This window comes from Anser cygnoides, chromosome 22 (assembly GCF_040182565.1).
Source record: "Anser cygnoides isolate HZ-2024a breed goose chromosome 22, Taihu_goose_T2T_genome, whole genome shotgun sequence".
In the NCBI taxonomy this organism is placed as follows: Eukaryota; Metazoa; Chordata; class Aves; order Anseriformes; family Anatidae; genus Anser; species Anser cygnoides.
Window position 1 is genome coordinate 40,952 of NC_089894.1, and position 27,798 is coordinate 68,749.

Sequence of the window (27,798 nt, forward strand, 5' to 3'; positions counted from 1 at the left end):
AAGAACATTTCTTTGCAGGAAGATTTGAGAACAGTCAACCACAAGCTTCTATTTTTCAAGCATATTTTCATAAAATTGCCTTTCAGCTGCTAAATGGTTTTTTTGCCATTTCTGCAGTCAACACAGATCTCCACTGCAATGCATTTTCCTCTCATACGTCAAAAATACTCTTCAATGCAGTCATATAGAGAAGGCGGCACCTAAATAACAGCTCATAAAAAGTTCTTACCCACGGAGGCTTTCCGTTTTCCTTGTTTCTCAGCAAGATCTAGTCGAACCACAGGTTCCTCCCCTAAAACAAAAGTAAAATTTTTCTATTTCATAGAAACCAGTAGCCAATAGAAATAGTATACTGTTAGCCCATGTCCAAAAAGAACCCAGCAAGGCACTGTTTTGACAGCTAAACCACACAAACTCATATTTCAACTATAATTAACTTAGAAAAAGTATCCATAGTCTCAGTGTTTGCCTCAAATTCCAGCTGAATGTAGTCGAGAATGAATCTGAGTCTGCTTGACAGCTATACTTTGTGCAGAACAGAGCTGCATAAGCAAGCAGAATATTATTAGGTACAAATGCTGAGAAATATTCCTTTCTAAGGTGAATGTCTATGAGTAGAAGTACTTCTTCACTTCTTTCCCTTTCAAAGGAATTTGCACAACTCTAAACAATATAATTTATACACAGACTCCTACCGCACTACTGTCCACACGTGCCACTGTCAGCCTCTTTAAAGCTTCAGAAATTGCTTCTTACATAGCACTGTCCTCTAGAGCTCTTTCTTCTCGTTACTCTCCTGTTTTTCAGTTATCCCCCTATTTGCATACTGACACATTTTTTTCTTTCTCCTGCTACTGCACTTAACCTGAGCACCAAAGCTTTCCAGTACAACCAGGGACTTTCAGCATAAAAGCATGTTTTGAACAGAAGGTGGCAGCACCAGGAGGCTAACAGGGGTGAATTGCCTTCCTTCTTGCTTAACCTTCCAGTTTAGGAGTAATGAAATCAAAACAAAAGCATGAATTATTACCTTCCTCTGTAGACAGTGTCACAGTTCTCACCACTGTCCGGACATTTTCCTTTTCCGGAGCAGGAAAAATCATAGAATCGACGGGAGGAAGAGAAGATCTTGAAGGACCTTCTGCTCAGAGCAAGCAAAACATAAGGAAGTTTACCAAACAGAAAAAACTATCACGAAGAACAAAAAACTTTAATTATTCATTACTGTCAAACATACAGTGACCAGAGCATGCAAATAAGAGAGGTGACTAGTTTGCCTCTGGTTGCCCTTGGAATTCCCATCTAGAATACCAGCTGGCTGAGAATCAGGTTGCTCGATGCCCCCAGCTAAACATGGAAGTCTATCCCTCAAGCAGCTCCCAGCCACCATCACCTGCCATTCTGAAGCCAATCAAATTTCACTTCTTTGGCAAAATAGTTGGATTCACCAAAGCATAGCCAGCTACCCGGTATTACTGGAAGAGTTTTTTTTTGAAAGAAAAATCATCACACAGGATGAAGGTGAACAGGGTAAGGAAGCAGGGAATATTAACTCACCACCGTGTCTCTTAGTTTTTTCCTTCATTTTCTGCAATTTGATTTCTTCAAGTGTTTTTATTCCAAAATTCAGACCGTCCTCTGAAAACAGAAAACAGTTAATGAGACTAAGGCTTAGAGGCACTCACTGAGGACCACAGATCCTCAGGCTTCTTAGTGCTCAGGAACTTTCAGAAGTATTTAGAATAAAGCCTGTCAACACTCCTCACAAGTGAAACAACCATAGAATCAATGGCATTTTGCCCCTCCTTTCACCCTTCAGGGTAAAAACTGTAGTTTTAATTTTAATCCATTTACGTGATATTAGATCCCTCTATCGTTAGATATGGCTTTCAACAGTGGTTGCCAGGCTGCACGTGCAGCCATTTAAACTCCATGCTGTGACCCTGTTTTGTTCTCCAAAAGGAAAGAAAAGGAGTTCAACTTTCTGACCCAATGGGCACATGATGGTATCAGGGAGAAATGAGATCATGGAAATAACCGAGTCCATTCAGCACCCCTACATTCTGTTGTGTTTTTACGCCACATTGCTTTTGAGTTAATTGTCAAGTTCTCCTTCCGATTTATCCTACTACAGGTGCTGGAATACCTTGTTTAGCAGTAGTAGCACTGGCTTTCCGAGTGGAAATCATCCGTAATCCATTTTGGCCTTCCTCAGCTGGTTGCTGGACGGGAGTTTTAGTTTCTTCTCCTTCCGCAGAAAGCTGGTCTGAAGGGGAAAAATCTATTCAGTTATGCATAGGCCAGATTGTTCGTGATTATGTAGCTCATGCAATGACACTTCAGTCCATGGTTCCTATAAAAAAGTTGTGGTTTTTTTTTTTTTTTTTTTTTTTTTTTTAATACAGCTACACTGACCTGATGAACTCGTAAGTAGACTACCCTAGGACAAAACATCTAGGACTCTAGATTCTCTCTGCAGCTTTAACTACTACACAACATATTACTCTTCAGACAAAAAAAAAGGAATTTCCTTCCTAGTTTCACATAGAGCTTTACACAACAGACCAGCTAAAGCCAAGAGTGGTTCTAAGCTTTCCTCCAACATTTCAGGTTCTGTCCACTGACTGCCAGACAAAGCCACCAGTGACCTGAGCGGACTGCCTGCCCTATCGCTAGTCAGACCTCAGGTCATCTGTGATTTATACATTCATTTACAGCACAAATTCCTTCCAAGAACCAAAGACTTACACAATCATTTACAGCACAAATTCCTTCCAAGAACCAAACCATGCTCACCATCATCATCTTCATCATCATCTGCAGCATTGATTACAACTGGAGGGTGTGTAGGGCTTGGGACATTTTCCGAGTTTTCCACTTTCATCACCCGCCTTAGCTATGGAGAGGGATTGGACTGGACAGAAAGTTTGTTTTGCTGCAGTGACATCTGAGCCACTTTCAAATCATCGTCCGCGGACTCAGGCGGACTTGGCAGTGTAGCTAGAGGAAGAGGAGGATCATCAGTAATATGGCAGTTTAAAACTTTGACCACAATGCACGAAGATGGTAGCTAAGGCAGATAACCTGCACAGGCAATGAATGCAGCATCTCCTTTTGCCCATCCCGCCACTGTTTACACCGTGAACAATGACTTGCCTTCAAACAACAACACATCTCCCTACCACCCAGCAGAAGACGAAACAACAGAAAGCAAACTGCAAGGCAAATATCACACAAAGCAGAGAGAAGCTGAGCATGAAAGCAGAAAACAAATACCAGCAGTACAGCAGCAGTACACTCGGTTTAGCTGACCACCTAGGACTGCAGACCTTTTCCTGCACTCACAAATGAACGGTTACCTGATGTCTCCTACACTATTGGCACCCACTAAGTAATATGCAAAATTAATTCTTCAATACTTAAAGAAAAAGGACCTAAACTCACTCTTGCTTGGTGGTAAGAAGACGCCATCGATGTAACGTCCCTTTGCGTGATGAAAAGCACAGTTGGCTTTCTGACAGCCTACTGGCTGCTTCTGCCAGTAGCAGGGAATCTCAGCGCGCTTTTTCTGAAGACAGAAAGAAAGACAAGCTCGTGATAACATGCACCTAAGGTTTGCAAAGAGATGCACAGTTCCAGGTCACGACAGCGATAGGGCTGTCACAATACAGTGCTGAAACATCATTCCAAAGGTCAGTTTATCACGGAAGTATAGTATTTCTGGGCATATTCACAAAGTTTGCAGAAGCTGTAACCACTATGCACGTTTAGCCTTGTCATCATTCAGTTTGAGAAGACAGGCACTCTCAGACATCAGTTTAGGGTGGGTTAAACTAATACACCTAGGATTATACTAGGATTATTCGGAGGGAAAAAGAACATCTTAAATTGCCTACGTTAACTCTATCCAGAACTACTTCTCGGAGACTTCGTTCTTCTGCACCTTTAACTTTCCCCACTGCTTCCTAGCCCAGGCAGCTAGAACAGCATTATCTGAAGGACTCCGGGACACAAGAGACCTGATAGATCATTATCAACCTGCTCTCAGGAGGCTAGTACAGCCTGTTTATTACCCCCCTGCTCCAGCAGGTTTTAGCAGTCTAGTTAGCGGTTATTCTGCATCTGTTGATGCAGTCAACTGTCTACTGACTACTGTCGGCGTCTAATAAAAGAAAATCTTGCTAAGACATACCTAAGGCATTGATTTTATTTCCCTCTCCTTCCTCCCACCCCCTCCCCTGCTAACAGAAACCAGTGTAATTCCAAAGCAAAGGACTCTGTCCTGCAAAAGCACAATCAGCACACCTACAGCACTGAAAAATGCTTTTGTTGATTTATTTTGAGAACACATCTTTAGGCACTCACATCGATTTCCATGTGTCTGAATCGGCAGACATTCCTGAAACAACGACCCTCCTGCCACAGCGTGCAGACTGTCTCGTTCCCCAGAGCAGCTTCACAGTGGCGGAAGGAACAGTTGTCTCCCTGTAACCAAAAGGAAACCAACAAGGAAAATATAGTACAGCCTCAAAAACGTCCATGCTACTGCCTCAGGTTGCTACGATTGAATTCAGAATCTATCTGGTTATCACGTTAACCAAAGACCAGTGTGCCTCCTCCTCCTACTCTACCCCTTCCTGAAAAAAATGAAAAAAAAAAAAAAAACAACAAAAAAACAAAGCAAAGCAAAGCAAAAGAAACCCAGCCATACCTTGGTACAGGTAGAATAGAAATAGAAGTAGCAATCGTCTCCTTGTTTAGACATGCCGACAAGTTCTGATAACAAGCTCGGGTTCTCTCCACAGGGACTTCCTCTGCTCTTGGAGAGAGCTGTCTTCACCCTTGCTTGGGCTGAAAGTCTTCCACTGGCTTGTGATCAGTGAAATCTTCTTTTTAAAAGTAACCCTAAACAAAGTACCAACAAGTGAAAAATAATGAGTAACAAGCATTTTTCCAGCTTTCTTCTGTTCATCAAATTAGTCTCTTGAGGAGAGCAATGCCTTGAAATCAGCTGTTACGGGAACTAACACAATATTAAACTAAAGTTCTGTAAAGCTGCCAGGAGCTTTGTCAGCAAGTGTTCTCTTCCACGTCCTCAATAATATGCCTTGGAGCACATCCGGAAGCCTGAAAATGGAGTCACTTCTTCAAAAACCACCTGATCATACATGCAAGGCAATGATCAACTATGGCTACGAGTAACTTCTACAGAACGCAGTATGACGCATTAAATAGCACGTTCCAGTCACTGTGGGTCTTCGAGTTCACCTACCTGGACAACCTCAGCAAAGTTATCGATCTTCAAAGACTTCCAGTTAACTTCTCCTGGAGGCCGAACCAACACTGAATCCGTGAATTAATGATAAAGGGGTAGGAAGAATTTGCCTCCTCACTTTGCCAAGGGAGCCTCTCATCCACAATTCAAACATAGGATGTGCTTTTAAACAGCTTATAACTAATGGAGGAAGCAAGTCCATCTGAACACTCTCTCAGACTGGAGACAGCCAGGGTTAGTTAGCTCTTCAAAAAATAAAAACCAAAAAAAAAAAACCACAAAACAAAACAAAAACAAAAAAACCCAGTGCATTTAGAGATGAACTCGTGATTCAAAGTGGCTGCAAAAATGAGGCTCCATCTTCCACAGCCAGAAAATTTGACTTTTTTTTTTTTTTTTAATTCAAAATTCAGTATGTTCCAATCTCTGGTCTTCAAGATTTCTTCACCTATTAAGAAAACACTAAAACCTTTCCCCGTCTTAATTACCTGTACAGCAAAAAACACACCAGTGCACAGAAATACACAAATGTGCATACGCATACACACATATGTGTTTAGACACACACACACGAGGAGTGAGTGATAGAAAGTTAGCGAGAGCGACAGTGGAAATCAGAAGTTTTGCCTTTTTGACACAGAGAGCGCGTAAAAACTCTCTCATTTTGAGGGAACTAGAAAAAAATGGAGGATCTACCAAATATTTTGATGAGTATGCCTTCGAGGCCAATGCTTTATACCATGAGTGATCTGGGGGCCAGCACACAAATATGCATACATATGTATCACACAGTATCACGGATTTCTAGGTTGGAAGAGACCTCAAGATCATCGAGTCCAACCTCCGACCTAACACTAAGTACTCCACTAAACCATATCGCTAAGCTCTACATCTAAACGTCTTTTAAAGACCTCCAGGGATGGTGACTCCACCACCTCCCTGGGCAGCCCGTTCCAATGCTTAATAACCCTTTCGGTAAAGAAGTACTTCCTAACATCCAACCTAAAACTCCCCTGTCGCAACTTTCGCCCATTCCCCCTCGTCCTGTCACCAGGCACGTAGGAGAACAGACCAACCCCCACCTCTTTACAGCCTCCTTTAAGGTAACTGTAGAGAGCGATAAGGTCGCCCCTGAGCCTCCTCTTCTCCAGGCTGAACAAGCCCAGCTCCCTCAGCCGCTCCTCGTAAGACTTGTTCTCCAGACCCCTCACCAGCTTGGTCGCCCTTCTCTGGACTCGCTCGAGCACGTCCATGTCCTTCCTGTAGCGAGGGGCCCAAAACTGAACACAGTACTCAAGGTGCGGCCTCACCAGAGCCGAGTACAGGGGCACAATCACTTCCCTAGACCTGCTGGCCACACTGCTTCTTATACAGGCCAGGATGCTGTTGGCCTTCTTGGCCACCTGGGCACACTGCTGGCTCATATTCAGCCGACTGTCAACCAACACTCCCAGGTCCTTCTCGGCCAGGCAGCTTTCCAGCCACTCATCTCCCAGCCTGTAGCTCTGCTTGGGGTTGTTGCGCCCCAGGTGCAGGACCCGGCACTTGGCCTTGTTGATCTTCATACAGTTGACCTCAGCCCATCGCTCCAGCCTATCCAGATCAAATATGTACATGCATACAGGATAAACATATCTATACACACAAGCGTGCACAGTATATGTCGTATGGTATCCATATCGAGAACAACTCGTAGCCCTGATCAGACACGTAGAGTTGCAATCAATTAACAGCAGGAAGACAGCAGATCAAGGATACAGCAAGCTTTGAGAGGCAGGGCAATGCTCACTTTGCCAGTGGCATGGCTGCATGATACCAAGAATTTTGAATTAGTTTGATTTTTTGGAAGCAATTTGTTTTCTTTCTGCGCTGTAGCAAATACCACAGGTTTGCCATCACGTGCTGTTCCCTAATCCATATATCCATCATCATCCATTGCTGCAAGATCATGAAAGGTTAGAAAAGATGACTTAGGTCCAATTTAACAGCCAATGATTTTTCAATGACCAGAGCTGCAACAGATTTTATTTAGCCACAAGCAGGTTTTTTTTTTCTGATGTGAAGTCAGATATTTTGATTTTTTTTTAAGACACTAAATGTCATAAAACCTGCAACCAGACCAGATAAAGTTCAAATTAGAGTGATTCTGAAGCCTTTCATTAAAATGCTGCACATTTCTGTGCAAATTATTTCTGACTCTTCTGGACAAAAGCGGATGAAATAGTTCTTACAAATTAATAATAAAAGGTTGGAACCTTTTACTCCCACAAACACTAGTGAATTTTCCAGGAAGTATTATTTTGGCAGGGAATTTTCCCAAATCTAAAGTAAAGAGGGGAAAAGTTGGGTTCCCGTATTAGTTGTTGGTTTTGACTGCTTGACAAAGGGAATAAAAACAGTAGTTAAGTGCAAGGTTTCCTTCTCTTCTTTAGTATTGAGAGGAATCGTCACTTCTGACCTTTAGCACCTTCAGAAACACACTTAGTGCCATGCAGATTCCTCTGCATCTACTTCTAAAAATTACTGGTGCTCCTTAGCATGGAAGTTGGACTTGAAATCTTTCCCAGATTGAGCTCTTTTGAATGCCCAAGGAGCTCATCATTTTGCTTGTTGCCTTCCATTTTCCTGAACAGACCCAGAACACTGTTCAGGATATGAATGGATCTGGTCTAAGGAATGGGAAGAAAGCAAAAACCAAGGATACCTCACAGCCCTAAATGCCATAAAAAGCAGTCTCATTTTAAAAAAGATCTCCAAAGCTTTTTTTTTTTTTTTTTTAAACTGACATCTGCCAATATGGCGATCCAAGTGCTGAACAGAAACCAACTGAACTAGCCCCTGAAAGCCTGAATAAAAATGAGTAACTCTGGTGCACTCAGCAGGTCTGTAATAGAAGTTGGCAAGATTTTTAGATTTCTTTTTTCTCCAGGGTGCTAGTAAAGTTTTTGCGTTACGAGATTTTGAACTCTTTTTGTACAAAAGAATTACAGATGCACTACAGTCACGGTAGCTGGGGGTCTGGAAATACATGCCAACAAGTGTCATAAACTTTGCCTTTGCTGAAGGAAGATAACTAGTCCAAAGAAAACCTGCCTAGTTTGTTTTACAGGCTTGTCTTTCTCAGTATGGAACAAACTGACCTCCCTGGTCTAACTTTCCAGTTGGCTATTCTGCCTTTGTCCTGGAGAGAAGAGCAAGAAGGGAACAAAATATTTTTGCACTCCAAAAAATGCATTAGGGAAGGATTATCACACCTACCTAAGGGTAATTTCTTGTTTGTTTATAAAGCACAAAGTCTTTCTCTTGGACAGTCTCTGTTGCTGGCCTGTTTTGTGCCTTCCATTTATAATAAAGGTATTAAAGATGCTTACCCCGTTTTGGTGGTTTTTTTTTTTTTTTAGAACAGTGTAAGCGGACAGTCGGATGACAAGCAAGAAAGAACAGCATAAACTCCTTGTTGTGACCCTGCTTTTTAATCACCCAGCATCAGCCTTGCTGCAAAACAGTCTCCGCTGATTTACCTGCTTGTTAAAGCACCCCACAGGCTGCAAGTGTTGTGTGCTAGGTGTCAAATTATATTTAACGGTGCATAGGTAAACCATTCATCTTCCCATGGTCAAAGCACAGAACAGCCTCCTGCTAACACAGCTCATCCTTGCTGTAACTGCTTTTAAACCTATTTGTTGGTAAGAAAAGAGCTCAGTACACCACCTTCACAGGGCAAAAATTCACATGGAAGAGCAGAAAAACCCAGAAGTGCTTCCTGAACTTCACGTTACCAACAGCACCATCGGATTTAGATCCTTGCCTGGCATCCAGGATGCACGGCCTGCAAGCACTGCTGCGATGTGGAAGTGCCAAGGCAGGTTTTTGGCCTGCCCTAAAACACTTTTTTTTTTTTTTTCTTTTACAAACGATACAAAGAGTGTGCCAGGTATGCTGTAATGCCCGTGTGCCAGGTCAATAGAGGATATCCAAACAACAGAGGCGCTTCTCCTAATTTCTGGCGTGAAAACACTTTCACAGCATTCTTTTCACGAAGAAACCCCTCTCTATCTTCTCCAATGCTCCAGGACCTGCTGCAGCTGCAGCGGCTGCGCTGGTACCAGCCGCATCTTTGACAAATCTTTTCAACGGTTCTGCTTTACCTCGGCACAGTTGAGGTCACTCCTCTTCCTCTTCCAGCTGAGGAAGCAGCTTGCGGGCTCTGCCACACGGTCGGTGCAGAAGCGAAAGCTGGGAACACAGCAGTCAAACTCTCACTGCTAACGAAGCCACCAGGGCAGAGGGCTGACACAGACCCGCCAGAGGCGAACCGTACCCGCTCTCCCTCCCGGCTGCGAGGCTCGCCACAGCAGCCCCGACCCGAAGCGCTCACAATGCTTTGCTTGGTGATGTCACCGATGAGTCAGAGTCCCCAGATGAGCATCTGCCTTGCCACTCTTTAATGTTGGTGTTGTTTTTTGGTTGGTTGCTTGCTTGCTTTTGAAACTTATGTAGGTTATGGTAAACCTTCAGGTAAACCACAGATCAATGGGGAAGAAGTCCCACACGAGGGAAGGCCGTGCATTTCTTCCAGGCAATGGCGCATTCTTTAACATGCTGCATTCGACAAAGAAGCTCTCTCCATTTTGCGCAGTGGCAACAGGCACGACTGCAACACACGCACGTGTAGGCAGCACCTGCAGGTCCCAAACCGTTAACCAATTTTTAGATAGCACCAATTTTTTATGTAGTTGCTTTCCCTTCATCCATAACCCCTTTTTTCCTTTCTTTATATCGGGTGGCTCTCCTCCATTGTTCTGTCATTTTACTCCCCAGTGTCTGAGCAGGCACTGGGAATCGTTTCCAGAGGAAGGGTACTGCTGAAGCTACAACATTTACTCTCAGGGAAAAGAGAGTATGTGAAAGAATACATACTTCCTTTCTTTTTCCTGTTTTTTTTTTTTTTTAAATCTCTGAAATCAACGCTGCGGCCTGGCAGCAAATAACTATGGGAGTAATGATGATTCCTCATCCTCACTGTAACGTTGTAGTTAATGTCATAAAGAAGCAATTTCCCCAGGCAGTGGCCATTTGAGATGGGAAGGGGCAGTAAGAGGAAGTTTTCCTTAGACTAGCTCTTCCCCCAGAACACCTCGCCATCCAGCAACAAATTCAATTCACCTGCTCCGCCTGATCAGTCAAACGCGCGTCCGACTCCAGCACACGTCACAGCGGTGGTTCTGACGTGGTTTGAGAATCACCTATCCGCAGAATATCTCGGGTTTGTACACTCAAATAACGCAGTCTTTTCCAAATAAGGCCCAGAGCTCACACTCCGAGTGCAGCCTAACAGCACCAGAGGGCCGGTAGGCTAAACATTCCCATCCTGGCAACAGGACTGACCCGGGCAACAGTAAGCATCCCTTCTGCACTTTCGTCGTGAACATCAACATAAGGAAACAGAGACCTCCTCGATCCAAGTTTGAAGAAACAAACACAAAGGTCACCCAAGCGGGTTGTTTTCAGCAAACTAACGGAGAAATTAAGGTGACAACCGCGTGCATCCAGAGTTAGTCAGATCCCGAAGGCAGTTCCTTTGGGAAACGCAGGAGCAGCGCGCCAGATGACGGCTACCTTACAGCGCACCCCTCAGAGGCACTGCTACGAAAGGAAGGCAGAAGGTTGGAACTCAAAATAACTCGCAAGGCGCCCGTTAAGGGGGAAGCTTTAATTTCCTGAGCAGAACCTCCCCCCTGAAGGCAGCCCAGGGACTCTTTGCTTCCCTAGGGAGACGGCAGGGACGGGGCAGGGCGGTGGGACGGAGGGACACAGGGCCAGATGGACGGCCAGACGGCCGGATGGATGGACAGACGGCCAGACGGACGGCCAGACGGCCCAAAAGGCCTGAGCAAGGGCTGAGGAGCGGGAGGGAAGGGCAGGGCGAGGGGAAGGGGAAGGGCGGCCCTGGGCCTGACAGGGCACCTTGGGCCTAACCCCGGGCAGCAGCTCCCCATCTCACAGGGCCCGCGGGGGGCTGCCTGTAACAGGAGATGCGGGCAGGTAAATTTTACAAGCACTGCATCACAAATACCCTGCAACACCTGAACTATTCACTGGGACAGCCTCCTTCCTCACCTCCTGAAAGCTCCAGCTGGCAAACCAAGGACAAAATGAAAGGCAGATGTGGAGGACCTCGTAAGATACTGTTTTGTTCCCTACGTGCCCACTGCTGGTGACACGTAATGCCTCCTGTTCCCAAACGACATCGGCACGTTACATCTTTACTACATGCTGAAAGGAACTCAGCAACTTGAACACAACTTAGAATTACCCATCCCGGCAGCAGGCTGTCCAGCTGAAGCTGCTTTAGCCAATCAAGTGTGTCATGCTGCCCCTCAAAGGTTTCTTCCTGGGAACGTCTGCTGTGACACTCCTGACGTATTACTTCTCGGAATGGCAGAACTGCGCTGGGTAGGCCCCACAGCAAGACTCGTATTTCTGTCCTTCCCTTTCAGGAAAGGATCTCCCACCTTGAATTTATTAATTTTCATGATGATGATACACAAATTGAAGTTTTGAAAAACTGAATGCTGATTAACAGATTTCTAGCACAGCCTGTGCATCAAAATTCATTTCTCTCCATTTAGGTAATCTTAGTTTCTGAGTTACAGTTACAGTCAAAATTTTTCTTCTTCGATTTTTTTCTTTTTTTTTTTTTTTTTTTTTTTTTTGTGATCAGAAAAACGAGGGGACTGGCTGTCCCAAGTCAGCCGGGGAACTTCTCTTTGGTCGATGCATCAAGCAACTCAGCTCTCTTGGGGAAACTTAAATAGAAAAGACAGATCTCCAAACGGATAAAAAAAATAAATCAAATGATAAAAACCCAACCGACACATCTGATACCCCAGCTTATTGAACAGCACAAGGGTTTAATCTACAGGCTCTGTCCAAAGCAGCAAGAAGTGACAGATTTAATCCAAACCAGTTGCCCGCTCTCACTCTCTGATCTGGAGACGTTATTGGACAAGCATGCATAGCAGTAACACTTGTAAACACTGGGTTACTGCACCACAGCCCCAAATCCCTCACGGGCCCACTAAGATACTTTTACTGACTGATCCACAATAAGCACTCCCAAAAAGATTCTCAACAAGCTAAACCCTGTTTAGAAAGAATCTGAGGAACCTGTCACTGCAGCAACAAAGGGCTGCAATTGTATGCAAAATCTCCAACACCCTCCTTAGCACCCTGCTAGCTCAAGGACTGTGTGGGGCTTCCGTGCCCTGAACGAGTCCACCCTGGCCACATAACGCAGATGTAATGGTCAAGAAAGCACATAGCGTTATCGAAACTTATCAGATCCACAGCAAAAAGAAAAGCCCACGCTTCTATATTTCTCCTCCTTCTCCATTCACAGAAGGAAGAGACTGAAAACAAGCAGATTTGTGGTTTACATTTACAGTTAATGTGAAAAATGGCTATTTGTGAAATACATCACGTATTGTTTCAAGCTACAAACAACTCGCTCCCACAAAGGAAAGACTTTTGACCTCAGCATGCAACCCCAGTTACAAATAACTTCCTATCTACCAGCGGGCCGCGTTCCCCTGGCACTCAGTCACTCCGCAGCACGGCAGCCACCTTTGTTCTAAGGATGGCAAATTCTACTTAGAAACGCTCTGTAGAAGAGTGATGTTGTCCCCTTTTAACACGATCCGGCCTGCAGCAAAGAGAAGGGAAAGAGGGGATTAGAGAGAGCCCAGAACCTGAGAATAATCTCGTGTTTTCAGAAAGTGTTTCCTGTGGTTGAGCAGGGTTTTGCCCATCACGCAGAGTGCAGGCCGCCTGGTATTACACGTTTCAAAGACCAGAACTGGTCTCAGGCAGGGACAGATTCTCCTTCATCCAGCAAAATCAGCAGCTCAAAAATCATCAGGGACAGAGATGTAGCCAGGAATTGCTCACTGAACTTCAACAGCAAGGCTCGTCACACGGTTGGTACGTCTCAGTGCTGCTACCTAGAAGGCTCACCCGGGCAGGTTTCAGACCGCGCGTCACTCGGGTTGCACAGACACACGACACACCCAGCTGTTTCCTTGATTTTGTCTTGGAGTGAATCTCCTCTGCGTCGTCCAGCGCCAAATTCACGTACTCGTCAAAGCCCTAGAAATCGGCAACAGTGGCAATTAGTTCAGCAACAACACGAACCATCGTCAGCTGTGCTGACCCAGGCTGGACAACGAAGACTAATTGTTAGAGAAGCACGATTTCTTTTTTCCCTTGGGCTAGTTTTTCTTGACAAGAAAAAATAGGATTGTGAATGAGGGAAAACAAACTAACGATGTAACGTGGGGTCGTGCTGACACTCACGATGATGCAGCCTTCTATCCGCACGTTCACTTGCTCAGCCACACCTGGATCCTCGAGCTCTGCAGAACGAAGGAGGAGAGTAAATTGGAACACAAACACCGCGAGCAGTTTTGTTCTCTCTCGTGTGTTCAGAAATACCCGCTAACCATAGCCGCTAGAGCTCCCAAACACTCCAAGGAGCAACTCTCAGGGGCAGTTTCAATTAACAGTCTGACATTTTAGAGTCTTATATGACTGGGTGAATACTACACGTTTGCTGAAGGACACGTTTCCAGTCACAAGGGAACACTCCTGCACGCCCGGCTGCACGATCCCACTCCCGTTAACACGAGGGGGAAACGCCGGGCTGCGCAGCAGCTCCTTGTACCCACCAGCACGCCGCACAGCTCTCCATTCCCCACAAACCTGCCCCGAGCAACGGGTGGGAGCCGAAAACTCAGCGAGGGAGATCCCCGGACCCTCCCCGCTCCCCCCACCCCCCCCAAATCCCCATCCCCATCCCCTCCCCGTCCTCTCCCCGCGCTACTCACGCTCTGCAGGTAGCGGAAGATGAGGTTCTGGGGCACTGCGTGAAGGGCTCAGCACGGGGACAAGAGCTCCAGGCCCGGGACAAGGCCTCAAGACAAGGCCTCAAACCCTGCAACGAGGCCCCAGGGCCCCGGGACAAGGCCTCAAGGCCCGGGCCGAGACCCCTGAGGCCCGGGCCGCCCCCCACCCGCTCCCCCGTCGCTCCCCAGCCGCAGGAAGGCTACGATGGGCTGCACCATCACCGTCTGCACCTTCTGGTCCTGCCCGCGGTACGCCATGGCTGCCGCCGCCTCGCTGCTCCCGCCGCCCCTGCTGGGCCGCCTCCGGAAGCCCCTGAGGCCGGGCGGGAGCGCGCAAGGGACGCTGGGATGCTGGAGGAGCGTGGCGGGCCGCTCTAGCAGGCCGGGAGGACCGCGTCTCTATGGTCGCAGGCAGGAGTCCCTGCGCCTCTATGGTCGCAGGCAGGAGTCCCTGCGCCAGCTTTATTGGTGAGCAGCAAGGCTGGGGGGGGGAGGGGGGCAAGACAGCCTTAAATAAAATACAAATATAAAAAGTGTTATAAATGGCTGTTATAAATCCAAATAGGATTACAATCAAAGTTTACAATTTATTAAACGAATAGAGGCAAGCAAGCAGCGCTGGGTGCGCCGGGAGTCTCTGCTCCCCCAGGACGCACACCTGTTACTTAAGGCGGCTGGTTTTGATGCTCCCAGGCTAATACATATTCATTACTACTTCGAGAAGAGGCAGGGTTATTAGAATTGGTTTCCGGAATCCGAAACCCCTCCCAGGGGCGCCTGCGTATCAGTCTCTGGTGGTCTCTCGGGGCTTGCTCGGGCTGAATGCTGGTTGTCTTCCTCCCAGGCTTTTGTCCTTCAATTGTCCTTCAGCTCCCCCTTCCTCCTCGTTTGGGAGCCTCTGCGCCGGATTTCAGAAACTCTAGCAACATCCCCTGCAGTAGTCAGCACTTTTCCCTAAAAACCCCTTTGTTCTCTTATCACCTAGACCCGGGCCTCGATGTTAACCCTTCAAATCCCTTAGTGACACGAATTGCTGGACCATTCCTTACAAAAGGAAGGATAAAATATGTAGAGGAGCAATGGCACACGCGAAAGCCCAGCGCCGCGGGCAGAGGCAGCGAAGGTTGACGGCAGAACAGTGCTCGGTTTGAACACGGAGAGGGAAAGCGAGGGGAAGGTGGCCGAAGCCGGCCGCAGTCTCTGAGCTCTCCTCCTCCTGATTGTTTTCTCTCAAAGCCATTTCTGTCTGTGTGCGGGCACCCGGAGCCGGCAGAAGTCCCCGTGAAGTCCTTCGGCAGGACGGAGGGCTGCGTGGGCTCCAGTGAGAGAGGGAGTTAGGAGAATCTTATCAAGTAGAGATAGAGCGCTGACGGCATTAAACTAGGATGCTACTTAGTGTCTTTGCTAACTATGGTGCATTGTGCCAATTAACTAAAGCAAGAAGCCTTGGGCCCCTTACCAAGGTCAGTCTCCTAATAAGAGAGCGAGCCTATCTTAAGAAACTGGGAGAAACTGGTCCTGCAGGTGGACAAGAGCCAAGGAGCAACTGAGTCTGTGCAAAGACAAGAGGTCAACTAGCGGTGACGAGGAAGAGTCATCAATCTTCATGCCCACGACCTCCCGTGCTGCCCAGCGCTGAATAAACATACCTACTTTACAATCTCACTGATTGTGGAGTCCCTTTTCCGCAAGTCGCCAGCAGCAGTTTCTTCCGCAGAGGTTTTCCCAGAGCCGCTTCAAAGCTTCCCTCGCGGAGCTGGGGCGTCGCAGGGGGTCGTCAAAGCACGCACACACACACACATGCACACGCACACACACACACACAGGCGTTTTTGTCCAAACAGAAAGTATTTACAACAAATTCGACAAGCGGTTTTCCTCTGCCAGCAGCAAATGCCTGAGGGCCCCTACAGCTTCACAAATCATAGCACAAAGAGCCTAAAGTTCCTCTAAAATTTAGGGAAATAATTCAAAATAGATCTGCTAGGGGAAAACGATCACTGGCGGCAGGGTACACAATACACGCGAGTCTCAGCTCTCCTCCGCAGGGTCAGTGCCCACGCCCAAGTGCGACGCTGATGGCACCCGAACATTTGCTGTAGCAGGCAGCAGAGCCAGCAGCTCAGGGGAGCAATTTTAAAAACCAGGAGGCACTTAAACCAACCCTTAATTGACCCAGTTACTGCAGGAGAGTCCCGACTACTCGCCCTGGAGTCCTACTGTCACCAGCAAAAAGCACCAACCAAAGCTTGGGGGAACTTTGGTACAGCACAAGAGAAGGGAGTGGGGGTAGCGTAGCCGTATCGCAGAGCTGCTGCTTTTCACACCATTTTATCATCCCTGATAATTGAAAGTAAGGCCGGGTGGGCTGACCCCACCACCACCACTCCTGGCAGCATGTTTGGTCCACAACGCTAGAATAATTATTTTGCTCCCTCCCGCCCCTACAGCTTCATCATCTGAAAAGATTACAGTCAAAACAATGGCATACACAAATAAAAGTCAAGAGTTGACATAGTAACTCCGGGATTTGGGTATCAACTGTCCGAGAAATCAGAACACCCAGGCTTCACAATGTGCCCAACATCGAGCTGTGCCAAGGGGGGGCGGAAGGAAGAAGCTTTCCGTTTAAGCCTTCAGAGCATCGCTCCATCACTACGTCAATTCACAGCCACCACAGCGTGCCGATGGACATCTTTCTGTGCCAAAAGAAACAAGTGCTTTGTCCTCTTGATATCAAAGGTAGCCACCTATAGTTACGGAACCATGCACAAGACCTTAACTCTGACCAGCAGGGAAACTTAGGACAACTGAGTGCAGATCCTGCCAATTTCTACCAGTTCCAACTGTGCTTTAAGTCTCATTGCAAAGCCTCAGTTAGAAAAAGGATCACCTCAGGGTATCCAACAAGAAGAAGAGTTGTTTTCTTTTTTTTTTTTTTTTTTTTTTTTTTTTTTAATATACCATAGGACTATGCAGTTCAATCATCAATCATCTTGGAAAGCTCAAGGAGGAGGTCATCCTCATCCTTCCCTGGGTCCAAGTCGAGCTCGGCTTCCAGTATGCCGTCTGAGAGTTCCCAAAGTAGCGTCTCTAAATCCTCGTCTACAGATACGGGCGCGTTGCCTGTGGAACTCAGCCGGCGTGTCCTTGCTTCTTCTAGCTGGGAAGAAGCTGAAGTCGAGCTTGAGAACTCCATTGGCTCCATGGATTCTGCCTGGCTTCCAAGATGTGCTTCAGGTCTTGGCAGAGCAAGGAAGAGAACAATCAGTATATGCCATTTCTTAACGGGAAATCCCTTTTCTGCAAACCGGCTCTTAAAACCGTAGCCAACCCCTCCTGCACTTCAATCTTACCCAGGGATTGTTATTCAATTAACCCAGGGCTACATTTAGAGCCCAATATATTAGCAGGTACATTTTTCAGTTTGGGGGTTTCTCTGTGAAGCCAGAGCACCCGGAGTCTAGCAAAGATGGGAAACCAACATGGCCTCCCGGAAGCCCAGTGTCCGAGAACTACATCTCCCGGCATGCTCTGGGAAAACAATATGGACTCTCGGAAACCCGGTGGCCAAGAACTACATTTCCCAGCACTCCCCAGAAAATTGAGCCTCGCAGCGTGCCGTAGGACGCCATTTTTTGCTCTGTTACATTACCGGTTTCGTGTTTATGGAGGGTTTTCCCGCCGTTTTGGGGGGTTTCCCCTCAATTTCGGGTTTTCAGCTCTCCATTTCAGAGTTCTTCCCCGCAATTTTGGGGTTCCTTCCCCTAATTTGGTGCTTCGCCCCCCCCCCACTTTTGGGGTTCCCCCTCCATTTTGGGGATTCCCCCCAGTTCCAAGCCCCCCACAATTTTGGAGGCCCCCACCATCCTTTCTTGGCCTGCCACCCTAATATTAAGGTTCTTTCCCCCAATGTTGGGGTTCTCACCACATGTTTGAGGTTCCTTCCCTTAATTTGGGGCTTAGCTCCCTGGGATCTGGGGCTTTAACCCCAATTTTGGGGGTCCCCCCCAAGTTTGGGGATTCCTCCCCAGGTCTGGGGGGGGTCCACATTCAATTCTGGAATTTCACACTTCCATTTAAGTGTTCTTCCCCCCCAATTTGGGGGTTCGCCCACCCAATTTTGGGGGTTCCTTCCCTAATTTGGGGGGGACACAACCGATTGTAGAGTCCCCCACCCTCCTTTTTTGGGTTCCCCCCTAATATTAAAAGTTCTTCCGCCCAATTTTGGGGGACCCCACAATTTTGACGTTCCTTCCCCTAACTTGGGGCTTCAACCCTTCAATTTTGGGGGGGGCTCCCACCCTCTTATTTTGGCCTTCCGCCCTAATATTAGGCCTAACCCCTAAGAACCTTGACCCCTAAGCCTATGGCAACCACGGATCTAACCCTAACCCCTACCCAACAAACCCTAGAAACCCTAACCCTAAAAACCCTTACAGCCCTCACCCGATAAAATTTACCACACTAAACCCCTGAAGACTGTTCTGGGGGGTCCACATTCAATTCTGGAATTTCACACTTCCATTTAAGTGTTCTGCCCCCCCAATATGGGGGTTCGCCCACCCAATTTTGGGGGTTCCTCCCCTAATTGGGGGGGACACAACCAATTTTGGGGGGGACACAACCAATTTTGGGGGAGACACAACCAATTTTAGAGTCTCACACCCTCCTTTTTTGGGTTCCCCCCTAATATTAAAAGTTCTTCCGCCCAATTTTGGGGGACCCCACAATTTTGACATTCCTTCCCCTAACTTGGGGCTTCAACCCTTCAATTTTGGGGGGGGCTCCCACCCTCTTATTTTGGCCTTCCGCCCTAATATTAGGCCTAACCCCTAAGAACCTTGACCCCTAACGCTATGGCAACCACGGATCTAACCCTAACCCCTACCCCAACAAACCCTAGAAACCCTAACCCTAAAAACCCTTGCAGCCCTCACCCGATAAAATTTACCACACTAAACCCCTGAAGACTGTTCTGGGGGGTCCACATCCAATTCTGGAATTTCACACTTCCATTTAAGTCTTCTTCCCCCCAATTTGGGGGTTCGCCCACCCAATTTTGGGGGTTCCTCCCCTAATTGGGGGGGACACAACCAATTTTGGGGGGGACACAACCAATTTTGGGGGGGACACAACCAATTTGGGGGGTCCCCCCAATTTTAGAGTCCCCCACCCTCCTTTTTTGGGTTTCCCCCAATATTAAGAGCTCTTCCGCCCAATTTTGGGGGACCCCACAATTTTGACGTTTCTTCCCCTAAATTGGGGCTTCGACCCTTCAATTTTGGGGGGGGCTCCCCCCTTAGTTTGGCCTTCCACCCTAATATTGGGCCTTACCCCTAAGAACCCTGACCCCTAACACTACGGCTCCCACGGATCTAACCCTAACCCCTACCCCAAAAAACCCTAGAAACCCTAACCCTAAAAACCCTTACAGTCCTAACCCGATAAAATTTACCACACTAGACCTACGCCTAGAAGCCCTAACCCTAAAAATTAAGACCCTCTAAACCCTAACCCAAAACGTAAAGATTCTCAAAGCCCTAACGCTGGAGACCCTAACCTTAAAAAAAAAAATAAGACCTTAAAACCCTAACCCTAAATACCTGACCATAACTAAAACCCTAAGACCCTAACCCTAAAAACCCTATCAACACTAAAACCACAAAATACTTTAAAACCTTAACACACTAACCCCCAAACCCTAACCCTTATAACTCCAACCCTAACAACCTTAAAATCCTAACCCTAAACCCTGGAAACCCTAACCCTGAAACCCAACCCTAGTGCCTTAGCCCTGAAACCTTAAAACCCCAACACCTTATTAGAAACACTCTGTAACCAATACCATAGGCTCAGGCAAGTATCTCAGTGAGGTAGCATTTTTATTCACGATTGCAATGGCAGGCGTCCCACAAGCCACCTACTAGTTCCATAACACAGTTTATATAATTTTTTTTTTCCTCTCGGTGACCAGGACCCTCCCCAGTTTCCCCATTGACTGGGTAATCCATGTTCACAATCTATCCAGTGCTTCACAGAAAATACACAGCTGCTGGCCTGTTACTAGTCAATTTTATTTTTTTCTTGACTGTTTTCCTCTTTGAGGTGGTAATGTTTCTTACACCGTGATTTCCACCCAATTGCTCTAAGGATTCTGGTTGTCTGCATTTTACAAGGTTGTCTGTTAAGCTTTCTTATCACTGCAAGCATATATCAATACCACCTTCCTTCCCTCTAAACGATGTAACTCTGTGCAAAAACATTTTTATTCCCACAACCTTGATCCCCTTACCCTAAAATCCTTATTCTCTTTAACCCTAACAACTCTAACCACAACCCTAACCCTTCATATCAACCCCCCGACGCTAATGACACTGACTAATGATCCAAACCCCAAACCCCAGGCAACCAACAAAGAAACAGACACAAAGCTGAAAACTACAAAAAAGGCAAAACCCTGGATACAGACCCCAAATCACAAACACGCTACCAAAATGCTACAGAAAAGCCCCAGACACAGGCCCCAAGCACTACAGCTAGGCCCCAGAAGCTCTAGACACATCCCAAAGCCAAACTGCAATCCCCAAACACTACAGAAAAGCCCCCAAACACCAGACACAGGCTGCAGAAGTCTACAAGCAGGCCCCAGCCACACCCGGATGCAGACCCCAACTGTCCACAAGCAGCTCCCAACCCACCCCCCCCATGAACTGGACCCCCCCCCACCACCACCCAGATGCATGCCCCAGGCCCCAGGCCTCAGCCCCAGCCCCCACACCCCAGACTCAGGCCCCAAAGGTGTACAACCAGCTCCCAACTGCCCCCCTCAAAGGGAGGCCCCAAAGCCTGCCAGAGGACCCTAGAGCGTACAAGCAGCTCCCAACCCCCCCGGCACAGGCCCCAACCCCCCCCCAGACACAGGCCCCAAAGGTGTACAAGCAACTCCCCGCAGGCCCTAACAGTGTACAAGCAGCTCCCACCCCCCCCCCAGACGCAGGCCCCAAAGGTGTACAAGCAGGCCCCTACAGTATACAAGCAGCTCACAACCACCCCCCCAAAGGCAGGCCCCAACCCCCTCCAGATGCAAGCCCGAAAGGTTAAAACCAGCTCCAACCCCCCCCCCCCCCGCCCCGCGCAGACGCAGGCCCCAAAGGTGTACAAGCAGTTCCCAACCCCTCCAAGGCAGGCCCCAAAAGTGTACAGGCAGGCCCCTACAGTGTAGAAACGCTCCAACCCCCCCCCTTCCACCTCGAGGGAGGCCCTCCCCCCCCAGTATACACGAAGCTCCCAACCCCCTCTCAGAGGAATGCCTAAAAAAGTATACAAGCAGCTCCTAACACCCCCCCACCCCCCCCCCCCAAAAGAGGCAGTCCCCAAAGGTGTACAAGCAGGCCCTCAAATCCCTTAGGTGTACAAGCAGGCCCTTCAAATCCCTCAGCCCCTGCGCCAGCTTTATTGGCGAGCAGCGAGGCTGGGGGGGGAGGGGGGCAAGACAGCCTTAAATAAAATACAAATATAAAAAGTGTTATAAATGGCTGTTATAAATCCAAATAGGATTACAATCAAAGTTTACAATTTATTAAACGAATAGAGGCAAGCAAGCAGCGCTGGGTGCGCCGGGAGTCTCTGCTCCCCCAGGACGCACACCTGTTACTTAAGGCGGCTGGTTTTGATGCTCCCAGGCTAATACATATTCATTACTACTTCGAGAAGAGGCAGGGTTATTAGAATTGGTTTCCGGAATCCGAAACCCCTCCCAGGGGCGCCTGCGTACCAGTCTCTGGTGGTCTCTCGGGGCTTGCTCGGGCTGAATGCTGGTTGTCTTCCTCCCAGGCTTTTGTCCTTCAATTGTCCTTCAGCTCCCCCTTCCTCCTCGTTTGGGAGCCTCTGCGCCGGATTTCAGAAACTCTAGCAACATCCCCTGCAGTAGTCAGCACTTTTCCCTAAAAACCCCTTTGTTCTCTTATCACCTAGACCCGGGCCTCGATGTTAACCCTTCAAATCCCTTAGTGACACGAATTGCTGGACCATTCCTTACAAAAGGAAGGATAAAATATGTAGAGGAGCAATGGCACACGCGAAAGCCCAGCGCCGCGGGCAGAGGCAGCGAAGGTTGACGGCAGAACAGTGCTCGGTTTGAACACGGAGAGGGAAAGCGAGGGGAAGGTGGCCGAAGCCGGCCGCAGTCTCTGAGCTCTCCTCCTCCTGATTGTTTTCTCTCAAAGCCATTTCTGTCTGTGTGCGGGCACCCGGAGCCGGCAGAAGTCCCCGTGAAGTCCTTCGGCAGGACGGAGGGCTGCGTGGGCTCCAGTGAGAGAGGGAGTTAGGAGAATCTTATCAAGTAGAGATAGAGCGCTGACAGCGTTAAACTAGGATGCTACTTAGCGTCTTTGCTAACTATGGTGCATTGTGCCAATTAACTAAAGCAAGAAGCCTTGGGCCCCTTACCAAGGTCAGTCTCCTAATAAGAGAGCGAGCCTATCTTAAGAAACTGGGAGAAACTGGTCCTGCAGGTGGACAAGAGCCAAGGAGCAACTGAGTCTGTGCAAAGACAAGAGGTCAACTAGCGGTGACGAGGAAGAGTCATCAATCTTCATGCCCACGACCTCCCGTGCTGCCCAGCGCTGAATAAACATACCTACTTTACAATCTCACTGATTGTGGAGTCCCTTTTCCGCAAGTCACTAGCAGCGGTTTCTTCCGCAGAGGTTTTCCCAGAGCCGCTTCAAAGCTTCCCTCGCGGAGCTGGGGCGTCGCAGGGGGTCGTCAAAGCACGCACACACACACACATGCACACGCACACACACACACACAGGCGTTTTTGTCCAAACAGAAAGTATTTACAACAAATTCGACAAGCGGTTTTCCTCTGCCAGCAGCAAATGCCTGAGGGCCCCTACAGCTTCACAAATCATAGCACAAAGAGCCTAAAGTTCCTCTAAAATTTAGGGAAATAATTCAAAATAGATCTGCTAGGGGAAAACGATCACTGGCGGCAGGGTACACAATACACGCGAGTCTCAGCTCTCCTCCGCAGGGTCAGTGCCCACGCCCAAGTGCGACGCTGATGGCACCCGAACATTTGCTGTAGCAGGCAGCAGAGCCAGCAGCTCAGGGGAGCAATTTTAAAAACCAGGAGGCACTTAAACCAACCCTTAATTGACCCAGTTACTGCAGGAGAGTCCCGACTACTCGCCCTGGAGTCCTACTGTCACCAGCAAAAAGCACCAACCAAAGCTTGGGGGAACTTTGGTACAGCACAAGAGAAGGGAGTGGGGGTAGCGTAGCCGTATCGCAGAGCTGCTGCTTTTCACACCATTTTATCATCCCTGATAATTGAAAGTAAGGCCGGGTGGGCTGACCCCACCACCACCACTCCTGGCAGCATGTTTGGTCCACAACGCTAGAATAATTATTCTGCTCCCTCCCGCCCCTACAGCTTCATCATCTGAAAAGATTACAGTCAAAACAATGGCATACACAAATAAAAGTCAAGAGTTGACATAGTAACTCCGGGATTTGGGTATCAACTGTCCGAGAAATCAGAACACCCAGGCTTCACAATGTGCCCAACATCGAGCTGTGCCAAGGGGGGGCGGAAGGAAGAAGCTTTCCGTTTAAGCCTTCAGAGCATCGCTCCATCACTACGTCAATTCACAGCCACCACAGCGTGCCGATGGACATCTTTCTGTGCCAAAAGAAACAAGTGCTTTGTCCTCTTGATATCAAAGGTAGCCACCTATAGTTACGGAACCATGCACAAGACCTTAACTCTGACCAGCAGGGAAACTTAGGACAACTGAGTGCAGATCCTGCCAATTTCTACCAGTTCCAACTGTGCTTTAAGTCTCATTGCAAAGCCTCAGTTAGAAAAAGGATCACCTCAGGGTATCCAACAAGAAGAAGAGTTGTTTTCTTTTTTTTTTTTTTTTTTTTTTTTTAATATACCATAGGACTATGCAGTTCAATCATCAATCATCTTGGAAAGCTCAAGGAGGAGGTCATCCTCATCCTTCCCTGGGTCCAAGTCGAGCTCGGCTTCCAGTATGCCGTCTGAGAGTTCCCAAAGTAGCGTCTCTAAATCCTCGTCTACAGATACGGGCGCGTTGCCTGTGGAACTCAGCCGGCGTGTCCTTGCTTCTTCTAGCTGGGAAGAAGCTGAAGTCGAGCTTGAGAACTCCATTGGCTCCATGGATTCTGCCTGGCTTCCAAGATGTGCTTCAGGTCTTGGCAGAGCAAGGAAGAGAACAATCAGTATATGCCATTTCTTAACGGGAAATCCCTTTTCTGCAAACCGGCTCTTAAAACCGTAGCCAACCCCTCCTGCACTTCAATCTTACCCAGGGATTGTTATTCAATTAACCCAGGGCTACATTTAGAGCCCAATATATTAGCAGGTACATTTTTCAGTTTGGGGGTTTCTCTGTGAAGCCAGAGCACCCGGAGTCTAGCAAAGATGGGAAACCAACATGGCCTCCCGGAAGCCCAGTGTCCGAGAACTACATCTCCCGGCATGCTCTGGGAAAACAATATGGACTCCCGGAAACCCGGTGGCCAAGAACTACATTTCCCAGCACTCCCCAGAAAATTGAGCCTCGCAGCGTGCCGTAGGACGCCATTTTTTGCTCTGTTACATTACCGGTTTCGTGTTTATGGAGGGTTTTCCCGCCGTTTTGGGGGGTTTCCCCTCAATTTCGGGTTTTCAGCTCTCCATTTCAGAGTTCTTCCCCGCAATTTTGGGGTTCCTTCCCCTAATTTGGTGCTTCGCCCCCCCCCCACTTTTGGGGTTCCCCCTCCATTTTGGGGATTCCCCCCAGTTCCAAGCCCCCCACAATTTTGGAGGCCCCCACCATCCTTTCTTGGCCTGCCACCCTAATATTAAGGTTCTTTCCCCCAATGTTGGGGTTCTCACCACATGTTTGAGGTTCCTTCCCTTAATTTGGGGCTTAGCTCCCTGGGATCTGGGGCTTTAACCCCAATTTTGGGGGTCCCCCCCAAGTTTGGGGATTCCTCCCCAGGTCTGGGGGGGGGTCCACATTCAATTCTGGAATTTCACACTTCCATTTAAGTGTTCTTCCCCCCCAATTTGGGGGTTCGCCCACCCAATTTTGGGGGTTCCTTCCCTAATTTGGGGGGGACACAACCGATTGTAGAGTCCCCCACCCTCCTTTTTTGGGTTCCCCCCTAATATTAAAAGTTCTTCCGCCCAATTTTGGGGGACCCCACAATTTTGACGTTCCTTCCCCTAACTTGGGGCTTCAACCCTTCAATTTTGGGGGGGGCTCCCACCCTCTTATTTTGGCCTTCCGCCCTAATATTAGGCCTAACCCCTAAGAACCTTGACCCCTAAGCCTATGGCAACCACGGATCTAACCCTAACCCCTACCCAACAAACCCTAGAAACCCTAACCCTAAAAACCCTTACAGCCCTCACCCGATAAAATTTACCACACTAAACCCCTGAAGACTGTTCTGGGGGGTCCACATTCAATTCTGGAATTTCACACTTCCATTTAAGTGTTCTGCCCCCCCAATATGGGGGTTCGCCCACCCAATTTTGGGGGTTCCTCCCCTAATTGGGGGGGACACAACCAATTTTGGGGGGGACACAACCAATTTTGGGGGGGACACAACCAATTTTAGAGTCCCCCACCCTCCTTTTTTGGGTTTCCCCCAAATATTAAGAGCTCTTCCGCTCAATTTTGGGGGACCCCACAATTTTGACGTTCCTTCCCCTAACTTTGGGCTTCAACCCTTCAATTTTGGGTGGGCTCCTCCCCTCTTGTTTTGGCCTTCCGCCCTAATATTAGGCCTAACCCCTAAGAACCTTGACCCCTAACGCTATGGCAACCACGGATCTAACCCTAACCCCTACCCCAACAAACCCTAGAAACCCTAACCCTAAAAACCCTTGCAGCCCTAACCCGATAAAATTTACCACACTAAACCCCTGAAGACTGTTCTGGGGGGTCCACATCCAATTCTGGAATTTCACACTTCCATTTAAGTCTTCTTCCCCCCAATTTGGGGGTTCGCCCACCCAATTTTGGGGGTTCCTCCCCTAATTTGGGGGGGACACAACCGATTGTAGAGTCTCACACCCTCCTTTTTTGGGTTCCCCCCTAATATTAAAAGTTCTTCCGCCCAATTTTGGGGGACCCCACAATTTTGACGTTCCTTCCCCTAACTTGGGGCTTCAACCCTTCAATTTTGGGGGGGGCTCCCACCCTCTTATTTTGGCCTTCCGCCCTAATATTAGGCCTAACCCCTAAGAACCTTGACCCCTAACGCTATGGCAACCACGGATCTAACCCTAACCCCTACCCCAACAAACCCTAGAAACCCTAACCCTAAAAACCCTTGCAGCCCTCACCCGATAAAATTTACCACACTAAACCCCTGAAGACTGTTCTGGGGGGTCCACATCCAATTCTGGAATTTCACACTTCCATTTAAGTCTTCTTCCCCCCAATTTGGGGGTTCGCCCACCCAATTTTGGGGGTTCCTCCCCTAATTTTGGGGGGGACACAACCAATTTTGGGGGGGACACAACCAATTTTGGGGGGGACACAACCAATTTGGGGGGTCCCCCCAATTTTAGAGTCCCCCACCCTCCTTTTTTGGGTTTCCCCCAATATTAAGAGCTCTTCCGCCCAATTTTGGGGGACCCCACAATTTTGACGTTTCTTCCCCTAAATTGGGGCTTCGACCCTTCAATTTTGGGGGGGGCTCCCCCCTTAGTTTGGCCTTCCACCCTAATATTGGGCCTTAGCCCTAAGAACCCTGACCCCTAACACTACGGCTCCCACGGATCTAACCCTAACCCCTACCCCAAAAAACCCTAGAAACCCTAACCCTAAAAACCCTTACAGTCCTAACCCGATAAAATTTACCACACTAGACCTACGCCTAGAAGCCCTAACCCTAAAAATTAAGACCCTCTAAACCCTAACCCAAAACGTAAAGATTCTCAAAGCCCTAACGCTGGAGACCCTAACCTTAAAAAAAAAAATAAGACCTTAAAACCCTAACCCTAAATACCTGACCATAACTAAAACCCTAAGACCCTAACCCTAAAAACCCTATCAACACTAAAACCACAAAATACTTTAAAACCTTAACACACTAACCCCCAAACCCTAACCCTTATAACTCCAACCCTAACAACCTTAAAATCCTAACCCTAAACCCTGGAAACCCTAACCCTGAAACCCAACCCTAGTGCCTTAGCCCTGAAACCTTAAAACCCCAACACCTTATTAGAAACACTCTGTAACCAATACCATAGGCTCAGGCAAGTATCTCAGTGAGGTAGCATTTTTATTCACGATTGCAATGGCAGGCGTCCCACAAGCCACCTACTAGTTCCATAACACAGTTTATATAATTTTTTTTTTCCTCTCGGTGACCAGGACCCTCCCCAGTTTCCCCATTGACTGGGTAATCCATGTTCACAATCTATCCAGTGCTTCACAGAAAATACACAGCTGCTGGCCTGTTACTAGTCAATTTTATTTTTTTCTTGACTGTTTTCCTCTTTGAGGTGGTAATGTTTCTTACACCGTGATTTCCACCCAATTGCTCTAAGGATTCTGGTTGTCTGCATTTTACAAGGTT